Source organism: Dreissena polymorpha, chromosome 15 (assembly GCF_020536995.1).
Source record: "Dreissena polymorpha isolate Duluth1 chromosome 15, UMN_Dpol_1.0, whole genome shotgun sequence".
Classification (NCBI taxonomy): Eukaryota; Metazoa; Mollusca; class Bivalvia; order Myida; family Dreissenidae; genus Dreissena; species Dreissena polymorpha.
The window spans coordinates 39,770,303-39,783,239 of record NC_068369.1 but is presented as its reverse complement, the minus strand read 5'-3'; the positions used below and the strand labels follow the sequence as shown (position 1 = coordinate 39,783,239).

Sequence of the window (12,937 nt, the reverse complement as noted above, 5' to 3'; positions counted from 1 at the left end):
CTTTTTGCGAACACTATGTTGCTGGGATCATGTCAATGGTGAAGTTTCTTCAGAGTGTTGAGCACTGAATTAATCTTGGCAACCGAGATGTGATGTGAATAAACATTATTGTAAATAGTCAGTATAAACTCGTATAAATCGATCGATCGATATATAAATAATCAGAAATACTAGTTAAATAAAGAACAACATTTCAACTTCCCATGTGGCTTTTATGTTTATTTCAATCGCACATTTGGCACATATTCCAATAAATGTAATGTAGGATCGAATGTCCCTGATTGGAATAATGTAGGAACCATTGTCCGAGGTGGTCATATAACCCAGGAGCGACTATCCGGGTGTCTAAAAATGTAGGAGCGAACATTCGCCTTATCAAAATAAGCGTATGAGCGATTGTTCGTGAGAGCGATTGTCCGTTGGAACGATTATCCGTGTGAGCGATTGTCCGGGATTCTATAATGACAACTGCTCAGTCCTTACAGATGTCATGTTTTTCAACAAACCTTTTATAAATATACCAAACAGGCAAACACGGTCTTATCACAATGGCATACTTATTGTAAATGCAAATGTATAAGACAATGAACTCAGTTAATATCCAATAACATTCAACTTCAAAATTGATAAATGTTAAGTCTGAACAGCCCAAAATTACTTAAAACCCAATTCGTGATATCTGTCTTAAAGTTACAAGGTTCGTGGAAGTTTATTCTTCAATAATGAAAGTTTATCTCTCAGATAAGAAACAAAATGCGGCTTTATTAGACCCTTTCATACGAAAGGCACTCTTATCTGCAGAATTGAACATTTAGTATTGCGGAAAGCTATCAACAACTATGCTGATAAAAAAATAGCACAACAATATGCCTCGAAGATGTGTAAATTTGTGCTTCTAAGCAAACGGCTGAAATTGCACCCGATCCTGTAAAATTAGCTACTACTACTAGAAATTTATTAGACTTTTTAGTGTTCTACCATTACTAATAAAAGGTGCCTTTTGTACCGCGGTAAAATTTTATTAGCGGTGCCAACACTAACAAAAGACAATCATAACTGGTGAGAATTATTTCGACCAATCAATGAATAGCATTCCTTGGTATGAATCTGGCCAAGTAAACACTACATCGACGGCATCAAAGATGGAAGCATCCAGTTCTAGTGCAGAACCGACGGTATGTTCTAAATTTCTATATTTTCATCAGAAAAAGTGTTGGTTTATGTGCATGTTTAATAGTACTAAGCAACTGAAGACAATAATTGGACGATGAATTCCACTTACATATTATTTCCAGGTATTACTAGCACCAAAACATGTCAACATTGAGAACGCTGTATTAATGATGTAGCACGTGTACCCTTCATTCCTGTAGTCTTAAATTTAATTAATATACTAAATATGTGTTGACCGATTTAAAAAAAAACAACATTTGCATATGTCAATATGTAGTTACATGAGTTTTTTTGGGTATAAAACAAACACAAAAAAGTATGTAATTAGGCCATCTTTTGTGAAATATATGACTCGATTTAGCTCCCCCAAATCATAAGGGCTTTCTGTCGATCGCCACTGTCGCAAAATGCGACAAATTTACGAAAGAAAAGATTTTTTTAATGTGGCGAATTTCATTAATGAGACCATAATTGTGGAGCCTGCCATAAAGTACGTCACGCTCCAGTGGGGGGGGGGGGGGGGGGTTAAGAAAGTGTGACAGTTTGTGACAGGGGGAGGGGATGGTCAGGCCATTAGTGACGTCACACATTTATTGATTTTTTTAATTAGATTTCTAAAATATTATATTTCTGAGTAGAATTCAATAGATTTAAACCATTTTTTTAACATTTGATTTTGTTTTGGCAAAAAAGCATGGAACACATATCTCCTGATTGTGATGTTTACGATTTCTCTCGATAGGAGCTCTAGTATTCTGCTGTGAAGCCTTGTTTTATGTATAGCATTGCTTTCGTTATGGCGAAAGTATTATTATTTCTATGTAGTCCGCTGGATACTCTACTCGGAAGATTATTTAAAACTTGACCTCATCTATTGAAAATGAAAAACCAGCAGATAAAAGATGTTTATTACATAATTGTGAAGTCTAATTTTTGCAATTTTTGTTTTCAAATTCAATCTAGATTGAGTAACTGCTTCAATGAATAACTGTGCCACTGTTGACAATGAGCTATATTCTACTATTACAGTCAGTTTAATAATGTTCTTTTAAGTGGTGATTTTATATTGTAATACAGTTTAATAGTGCAGATTTTTAACATTAAATTCTTATCATGTTTTATTTAAAAAAAATCGAAAGGTTGACGTACTTAAGAGTCGGAAGGTCCGATATTTGTGACAGTTTGTGACATGGGGGTGGGTGGGGTAAATATGGTTAAAAATAACGTGACGTACTTTATGGACGGTCCCAGACTGTGCTAATCTGTATTACGAGAAATCTGGTTTGGTAAATTACTGGGGCATAGTCCGTGACCACATTGCGTCCAAAAAAGTCCGAGGGGGTAATCAGATCACTAATTAGTCTTTTGATGCAGAAGATAGCGCACACATCAATAAACAATGACTGGAAACATCGATGCAAGACTGCGGGAGAGCTCGTTTTATCTCGCGGCCTCTTTTATCTGACGTTATCACTCGCTACGGAAAAGCCCGCTTGATTCCAATAAACAACATTTCGTTATTGACTTCACACAATATAATTGAAATCATGTGAAACAAGAAACAACGTTTCGATATTTATAATAGCGTTGAAATATTAAAAATGATTTAAAAGTAGTCCACATGAGATTTGAAAGAAATATGTGTCTCTGAACCAATATTAGGCAACAATACGTAATACTAGTAAAACTATTTATGGCCGAGTTAGCTTTTCTTACAAGTACAGCGCTTAATACGCCTTTAAAATGTACTTATTCTTTTTGGAAATAATAAATAAAGTATAAGTATAAGGGTGATATCAAAATATATACCGGTAGCCTATAACTGTACGCTTTTACCTTAAATATTTTCGGAGATATTTAATAACGAAACGTTGAGAGATTTTATGCCGAGTCAGACTATTTAAAAGTATATATCTGTCTTTTCCGAAAACTAGTATTTCCGTATTAATTCTTCTTATTGAAGTAACATTTTAAATGTAATGAAACATCTATAGCCATAAATAAACGGTGTCATTTTAAATTTAAAAGTTTCGATCTTCATTAGAGAATCTTTGTAACATTTCAGACCGAAGCAGATTTATTTAAATGTACATATCTGCTTTTCCTAAAATTTGCTATTTCGTTATAAATATTTCTTATTTGAATATCATTTGAAATTTAATATTTATATCTATAGCCGCAAATGAAGCTTATAATTTTAACTGAATTAGTTCCGGAGATATTCTTTAGCGAAATTTTGAACGATTTCAGGCAGAGTGAGTTATTAAAAAGTACATATATTCGTTTGACTAAAACTATATAAATACTTATGATTAACGTTTTACTTTAAAGGTAATATAAAATGTTAAGCCATTAGAAAACTTTAAAATTTTAACTTAATAGTATCGGATATATTCATTAGCGAATCTTTGTAAGATTTCAGGCTGATGCTGACTTTCTTAATGGAAAGTACATAATCTGCCTTCGCCCTCAACTTTACTATTTCTAAATTGACATTTCATATTTGAATATTGATTTATAGGTAATATAAAAAGCTATAGCCGAAAATAAATGAAGCGATTTTAACTGAAGAAGTTCAGGAGATATTCAGTTCAGAAAGATTGCAAGCCGATGCAGACTCTTTTATTGAAAAAGTTCATATCTACCGTTGCCTCAATTTTAAATATGTTTCTCAATCAAGTATCATTATAAAAAATAATATAAGAATCTAAAGGCGGTAATACAATTGATTATTTTATTTTAATTGTTTCGGCGATGTTCTCTATATTTCGTATACTGATATATTTCTTTATTATTTTTTCTGAATAAAGTGAACATTTTATATGAAAATGTAATCAGAAAACAAATATATGTAATTTTCCTTGACTTATTACATTACGGAAAAAATAATATCAGCAAGACAACAAACAACCTGATTACCCATCTGCGATAGAGGCGCAAACGGCTGTGACACCACATGCCTTCAGATATATAGATAAAATTATCACGATAATATATATATATATATATATATATATATATATATATATATATATATATATATATATATATATATATATATATAGCAGGGGTTTCACTTAGTCAAAATTTCGTTCCTTGGAGTTGGAGCCCATGTTTGTCCATTATCATACTATTCACACTAATTTACGTTTTTCTATGTCACATTTTCTAGTTCATATATACGCATAACCCAAAGATTTGCTTGTTAGAATAGCAAAATCAAGTTTGAGTGTGTTTTTAACAGTTAAGGTAATAGAAAATAAATTCCTAGATTAACATATCCGCCCGCCCATCGAAAATCGTCCCGCCCGAACGTATTTTATTTTGCAAAAAATCGAGCCGCAAAATACTGAGGACGAAACGGCTGAATGAGTACGCAAAAATAGCGAAGTGCGAATCGGCAAGTCAATATCTCCGAGACGCTTATTGAATTTTAACGGCGCAAGAGCGTCGTCTGAAATTTAAGTGATCGAGCAAAAACAACAACGAAATGTTTCTTATTTTGAGGTGTAGAAACGGTGTAACAACCGTAAAAGATTTGTACGGGGTGTTAAAATGTGCAGAAACTTTAACTTTCGCGGACCTGTACGATGAGTTCATTTGTGGTTCGTATGATCAAGCCCCATGGTTGAAAGTTGACCACCCGAAAATCGTCTGTGCCTTCTAAAAGTTCTAATATTAATAAATTAGAATTGACACAGGTGTCACCCGATGTTACAGTTAGTCAAGCTGTCGGCCGTCTAGGAAATTTTATTGACTTTAGTATTGGAGACGCCCCTGAAACTTCCCATAAATCTCCACCAGGTACATCGGAAAGAAAAGATGCTTTCGCTTTGCTTATGTCAGCAGCCAATAATATTGCCTTAAAGGGATCTTTTCACGCTTTGGTAAATTGACAAAATTGAAAAAAGTTGTTTCAGATTCGCAAATTTTCGTTTTAGTTATGATATTTGTGAGGAAACAGTAATACTGAACATTTACCATGGTCTAATAGAGCCATTATATGCATCTTTTGACGATTTTAAAACCTAAAAATTATAAAGCGTTGCAACGCGAAACGATTGAATAATTTGGAGAGTTCTGTTTTTGTCGTTAAATTTTGTGAAACTACGAAGATTGCTTATATAAGGTATAAAATACGTTCAGCATGTGTACTCGGCGGAATAGCTCAGTAGGCTAAAGCGTTTTTACTTCAGGACTCTGGCAGGACTCCAGGGGTCACTGGTTCGAAACCTGGACCGGGGAATGTTCTTTTCCTTTTTTTAATTTTATTCTTGATTTTTTACTGGAGCTTTTACGATCCAATGTTTACATTTATCGATATAAAGCATTTAATGAATAAGTTAAAAAATGCCAAAATCTGTGAAAAGGCCCCTTTAAAGGCACTTGCCACTCGAAAAGGCACCAAATAATGAAATAAATGTGTATCATCTTCATTCTCAACATCTTCATCCAATTAATACAAACTGAACTTGAAATAGTAAATGCTGTCTATTGAATGCATACCATGTTTTAATCAATAATATCTTCTATAGTCATGCTGAAAAATAGTGTAAAGGGTTTTGTTACAGATTTGTATTTTCATTAATACTTTGTCTAGTCAATGTTTTATTGAATGTCAGAATATTTTTTACATGATATTAAAATTGTAAAAAAAAACACACAATAGTCAATTTTTTATAATGTATTTCTTTTATTCTATATAATTTTACATACATACAAACATATAGGCATATAAACCAACAAAATCGTGAACATTTCATTACTTATATATAGGTCAGACACATCAAATGAAAACTAAAAAATAAAAACCACCCACGTGCCCCAATTAAACCCAAAATTTTGATGAGAATCTACTTATTTATTTTCTATTGCGTAATTGTCAAACCTCTTACCAAAGTTTTTATTCCTTTCATGCTTATCAGTTTCCCACAGTTACAATACACACCTACGTTGATTTATTTTTCATTTTCCAGATTGTTAATAAAATAAATTTACATTTGTAAACAATTGGTCATTTCTGAAAGGTTAATAGTGAGTTATAACATGTGATCGCAACTCGGTTTGAACTGGATTTTTCGATAGATCGCATGAGGTACAAATAACATTTAATACTATCAACAGGATTATGTATTGCCATTCAAACGAAAGTTACCTGAAATCTTTTGTCAAAACTTTAATAGTAATGTGACAAATATCATGGAACCGAACTTATTCAGGATTGATGATCAGCTTTACCGATGGCTCCCTTAGCTCACTTTTATCAACTGGGCAACAATTGCACTGAACATGAGACTGTGGCATGGGCAAATCCAGTCATTATCGTGTGGGTTTATTGGGATCAGGTTTACGCTATTCACTGTCAATCAAATACAAGCACTATTTTCAACACGGCAGATGAGAATATTATGATACCCAACTGCCCCGCCTCATTTACTCCAGATGTAAAAAACCTCTGTCAACCATACATGTTTTAAAAATTACAACAAAAAATGTGTATGATACTAGATGCATATTTTCAGAAAAGAAAGAGGGAAGTCTTTTCGGAATTGGAGTTGGGGGTGTTGGAGGCAGCATGGCTGGAAGGGATGACTTCCACCAAAAAATAATGCCAGCCCCAGATCCTTGATGTGGCCTCAAAACTTCAAACTACATCTGAAAGAAGTCAAGTAAAATACAAACCATTTATTTTACTATTTGACATGACTATAGGTAGTTTGTAGCTTTCATGATTGTCTCTTGCCTGTCGTGAGTCGTCATTATTTAACTTGTTAATACTCTAGGCAACATTTATTGTCCAATCTTCATAAAACTTGGCCAGTATATTTTTCCACATCCTATCTTGGCTGAGTTTTAAACTGAGTCGCGTTATATCAGAAAGTAGGTCACTAGGTCAAAAAGCTTGCCTACAGTATATGTCACATTATAGTCGAAGCGCCATGAACCTTGGCCAGAACACTAGTTCTTATGCTGTCTCAGTTGAATTTGATAATGTTTCCGATTCGTCGAAAAACAGGGGGCTGGCAGTTTTCCTTGTATGGCGATAGTGAAACTTTGTGAACAGTCAACAAGTCGCATGCTTAGTACAATCTTTATTAAATTTTATCCAAACATTTGTTCTTATGATAGCTCAGCCAAGTTCGAAAATGGTTGTGGTTCGTCGGAATACATGGACAACAGGGGACAGGACAGTTTTCCTTATATAGCTATAATAGTGAAAACTTGGTCAGAACATTTGTTCTTATGAGTTTGAAACTGGGTCACGTGAGCTCAAAACCTAGGTCACTAGGTAAAATTTACAAAAAAAAGCTTGTGTACACTCTAGAAGCGGCATGTTTTGTCCAATCTTCCTAAAACTTGGTCAAAACATTTTTTCTACTGATATTGAAGCCGAGTTTGAATAGAAAAATGTGACTTGAAAGTACTTTTATTATTCTTAACTGGACCTTCTCAGAATAGTTCTCAGTTAAGTGTCTTAAGGCCCATGACACTTTTGTTGTATAACCTTTCAAAAGGGGCAGACCCTTGTAAATAGAAAATACTAGTAACTGATTTAGCGCTGGTTGTTAACAAGTAACTATTGGGAATCCTTGAATATTATTTTAATATTAATTTCATGGATATTAAGCTATTAATACATAATTAATATCTCTTTTAGGCATGGATTGGCAACAAAAGGTCCAAAATGAAAAATGACTCACAGGGCCCTCAATCCATTTTAGGGGAAGCGGGTCGCTACCCATAGCAGGGGGAATTTTCGCGGCGTTTCCCTTTTTGGGGGATTTTTAACTTACTCTCTAATTATTACATTTGTGACAAAGCTCTAGTTTGCAACTTGATATTTGAATCACCTTGTCGCTAGATATACACTATCATTATAAATTTTTAACACAATATTAATATTCAGAAAAATAACTACAAACAATCCTTTGGTAAAAAAAAAAACCCTGATAAGTCATGTTCAAATTATTATTTATATGACATGTTTTAAGTTGTTTTTTTTGTATACATTCATATTGGTTACATTGGTATAGGCAATTGCTTCCTATACACTTTCTGTTTCTTAAAAAGCGATGAGTAGTGGTAATGTAGTAGTGTTTTATTTTTTATTTTTAAAGTATCCAATCATTTTTGTGTTTCTTTGTAATGTTTTGAAGTACATATTTTTTGTAAACCTCCACTCAGATCTATGTCCAATATGTTCATTGAAAATATTCAATAAAATCTATTGTTGTAAGTTTGCAGTATTGAGATTTTAAGTAGCCTGTTAAGTTTGAATGTGATCACAGCTGTTCCATTTTAAAGTGTAGTCTATACCGAATTGAAGTTAAAATGTGTTCTTGGGATAGAAATTCTACAACGATGTTAATAAGGAAGACATCACAATTTAAGCACACACAAATCATTAAACTCCAATAGTTTGCAGTTTGTCCTCAAAAAGTGCTCAAAACTCATTTTGGGATGAAAATTCCTATATTGTTCTTTTGTTTTCATAAAAAAAGGTGTTTACAGCCTGCTTTCATAAATTTAGAGCCTGATATTCGTAGGCGTTCCATGTATTTGTACATTAAAATTGACAGGAAGTATTAATCTGTTTCACTGATATTATAAATTTGAATTCAGGGCATCTTGAGACAATTGTTTAAACTAAGCAAACCCATGCTTCCAAAAAACACCAACATATAGCTATGTTTTCTGAACTTGTTACAGTTATTTTCAGAGTTGGTATCCATTATATGTTCTGCTTATTTAGTAAAACTACACCATTTTGCATAGAAAGTGGTAAAATTGTTTATAGTGTTAAAGGCCAGCACACAGTTGCCAATGCCAGCTTGATGAAGAACGAAGGCGACCTGACGAAATTAAGGCAACAAGTTCGTCATAAGTTTAATGAATGTTAGGGTATGTAAACAGAAACAAATCCAACAACCACATTTCAGTACTTATACATACATGTGTTTAAATTCAGTACTATTAACTTATTATTAAGACATAATTCTATATATAACTACAATAAATTACCTTAATACGGGTAATTTGTTTTAGATAGAGCACAGTCGCTAGTTTATTAATGTTTATCGAAGAGAAATGAAAATAGTTTGTGTGTTTTTAATTGCAAGTTCCTCTGGGACCTCAGGCAAGGATATTTGTTTTGGTTCTTGTTGAATATTAGTTGTACTGATCCTCAAGCATTTTTTAATTCCGGAAAAAGTCACTGGAACAAAGAGTCTCCCGTATGCACTTGTAAAGACCCAACATGTGCAGGTGACCTTGTTAGGATGTGAAGGGGTAACATTCAAAGAACCAAGCTGGTATGGCAGAAAAGATCTGCGATTTTTGCTGTCAAATTTGAAGGCGTTTGATGTAAAGTAAGTTCATTTCTTTTATTTTCTTTTAATTTGATGCTTTTTTTACCGTTTATTTACATTATAAAAGAGTTAAACTGAAAATTTCCCTGGAATAATGACTTCATTTCGTCAACAAATGACGTCAAAAATGACGTCATTTCAATGTATTGAGGCACGCCACAGGAGAGAGGGTCACTTTTCAGCGAAAGGGAAATTATAATTAATTATTTTCTTGAAAAAGGGGCATAAAAGAAACAGAAAATTTGTTCATGTCAGTGTAAGATCGTTTGTTATTTCACTCGTGATCATAGAAAAATAATATTTTCTATGATCACACGTAAAATAACAAACGATCTTACACTGACATGAACAAATATCCTCTATATCCTCTCAACAAACATAATGAATAACAAAACCAGTATTTGGCATTATGTGAATTAATGCATACTGATTATTTCGTGTCAAAAGATCATATTTAAAAATCAAGAGTTTATGTGATCAGTGTCTATGATAAATGATCCAACTGTACATTTTGTTAATATTGTTTTTATGCTCCCCCAAAATTTTTGGGGGAAGCATATAGTCGCCGCTTCGTCTGTCCATGCGTGTGTGCGTCCGTGCACAATTTGTGTCTTGGCTTTTTCTCAGAAACTAATGACCAGAATTCAATGAAACTTTATGGGAAGCTTCACTACCAAGAGGAGATGTGCATATTATCAGCGGGTTCTGGACGGATGAATTTTCACAGAGTTATGGCCATTTGAAATTTCCCATTAACTGTACATATAGTGCAATTCTTGTCCGGGCTATTAATTCTCAGCAACTAATGACCAGAATTCAATGAAACTTTATGGGAAGCTTCACTACCAAGAGTAGATGTGCATATTATCCGCCGGTTCTGGTCAAATGATTTTTCACAGAGTTATGGCCCTTTGAAATTTTCCATTGTACATATAGTGCAATTCTTGTACGAGTTATTTCTGAGCAACTTATTATGGGAATTCAATGAAACTTCATGGGAAGCTTCACTACCAAGAGGAGATGTGCATATTATCAGCCGGTTCTGGTCAAATGATTTTTCACAGAGTTATGGCCCTTTGAAATTTTCCATTGTACATATAGTGCAAATCTTGTCCGAGTTATTTCTCAGCAACTTATTACGGGATTTCAATGAAACTTTATGGGAAGCTTCACTACCAACAGGAGATGTGCATGTTATCAGCGGGTTTTGGTTGGATGATTTTTCACAGAGTTATGGCCCTTTGAAATTTTCCATTGTACGTAATAAAACTATAGTGCAATTCTTGTCCGAGCTATTTCTCAGCAACTTATTACGGGAATTCAATGAAACTTTATGGGAAGCTTCACTACCAACAGGAGATGTGCATATTATCAGCCGGATATGGTCGGATGAATTTTCACAGAGTTATGGCCATTTGAAATTTTCTATAAACTGTACATATTGTCCGGGTTATTTCTCCCAACTACTGACTGGAATTCAATGAAGCTTTATGGGAAGCTTAACTACCTTTAGGAGATGCGCATGTTATTAGTGGGTTCTGGTTAGATGATTTATTTACAGAGTTATGACCCTTTGAAATTTTTAAGTTGCTAAACCATCCATCTTATTATTTTGTCCAAAGTTATGCCCCTCAAGACGTTTACTTTTATCTGAATATATAGTGCAATGTATTGTGACAAACAAAAACTTTGGGGAGCATAACCCGTCTCCGACGGTTTCTTGTTATTACATGTAACTTGGACATCATTGCATAAAGTCATATAACAATTCAATTTTCAGGTATCCCACTGGTACCACAGTGCCATCTCCAGCTGAACAAAAACCCATGTATAAACGAGAGCGCCGATGGCGTTAAAAGCATAGGTGCAAGATACAGGGAAGAATGGCGTCACGTGGTATAATGTAGTTCGATATCGCCATCCGCGAATTTCTCAAATCAATAATTTCAAACAATTACCGACTATTTAAATAGATGATCTTTCCATTTACATCAGTGTTTGAAACGCTTATGAAAAATAATTACCCAAGCCTTTCAAAATTTAAGCACGGACAGATCTGTATCGAACTATTCTTTTCACAAATGAAAATAGACGCTACCCTATTCGTCTGCGTCAAGAATTTGTCGTAAAACTTTTGGTAAGCGTTAGATGCAGACGTGCACAACAGATTGAGTTCTGAATACAGATTTCTGAATGCAGATTTTTATAGAAACTCCTCACAGCAGTTACTTCCCTTGCTTCGCCCGGTCAGTAACTTCTCGTATAAGGGAGGCCACTGCGTAGGAGTTTGAGATTTATAGTGCAGATAGAATTGTTTTACGAACGAAATTTGTTTTAGGTTATAAGAAGATTTTTTGACACAAAACGGTCTTAGAAAAATTCACTAAAAACGGTGTCAGCAATATTCTTGGAAGAAAACGTTAGAAAAACGTTTCCAAAAAAAAATTGTAAGAATGACCATATACTAAATTAAATAGATATTTCGTCTGATTTTTGATCAGGTAAGGCTTCATAATGGGTAACCGATAGATGTGGATTTTCGAAATGTGGTATATACCATAAGCATAGGTGCGTAAACGCACCTATGCTAAAAACTGATTAACATTCATGTGTTACACGATATTTATTGCTTGAAGTAAGGCTCCATTGGCGACAACCAACTATCATATTCTTTGCGAAAATAACTGATATTAAATAAATGAAACAGATTAATAATTTTACTCACCTTGGTATTATTTTTGAAAACATATCATTACCAAAAAAAGTAAAAATATTGAATGAATATTATTTTAGAGAATGTTCCGAGGAGCTGTAATCAGCTGAGTCTGTCCACAACAGTGATAATGTCAGCCAGGCTGAGTCTGTCCACAACAGTGATAATGTCAGCCAGGCTGAGTCTGTCCACAACAGTGATAATGTCAGCCAGCTGAGTCTGTCCACAACAGTGATAATGTCAGCCAGGCTGAGTCTGTCCACAACAGTGATAATGTCAGCCAGGCTGAGTCTGTCCACAACAGTGATAATGTCAGCCAGGCTGAGTCTGTCCACAACAGTGATAATGTCAGCCAGGCTGAGTCTGTCCACAACAGTGATAATGTCAGCCAGGCTGAGTCTGTCCACAACAGTGATAATGTCAGCCAGGCTGAGTCTGTCCACAACAGTGATAATGTCAGCCAGGCTGAGTCTGTCCACAACAGTGATAATGTCAGCCAGGCTGAGTCTGTCCACAACAGTGATAATGTCAGCCAGGCTGAGTCTGTCCACAACAGTGATAATGTCAGCCAGGCTGAGTCTGTCCACAACAGTGATAATGTCAGCCAGGCTGAGTCTGTCCACAACAGTGATAATGTCAGCCAGGCTGAGTCTGCCCACAACAGTGATAATGTCAGCCAGGC

At 34.5% G+C, this 12,937-nt stretch overlaps 1 long non-coding RNA gene across 1 annotated transcript; it reads left to right on the top strand.

Annotated features, from left to right (window-relative positions):
• Window positions 1–5,847: 5,847 nt before the first annotated feature.
• LOC127860807 (uncharacterized) lies at window positions 5,848–9,075 on the top strand. The gene is made up of 2 exons (XR_008039932.1): window positions 5,848–6,842; window positions 8,972–9,075. It is a non-coding gene; the product is annotated as an uncharacterized LOC127860807 (long non-coding RNA).
• The last annotated feature ends 3,862 nt before the right edge of the window (window positions 9,076–12,937 follow it).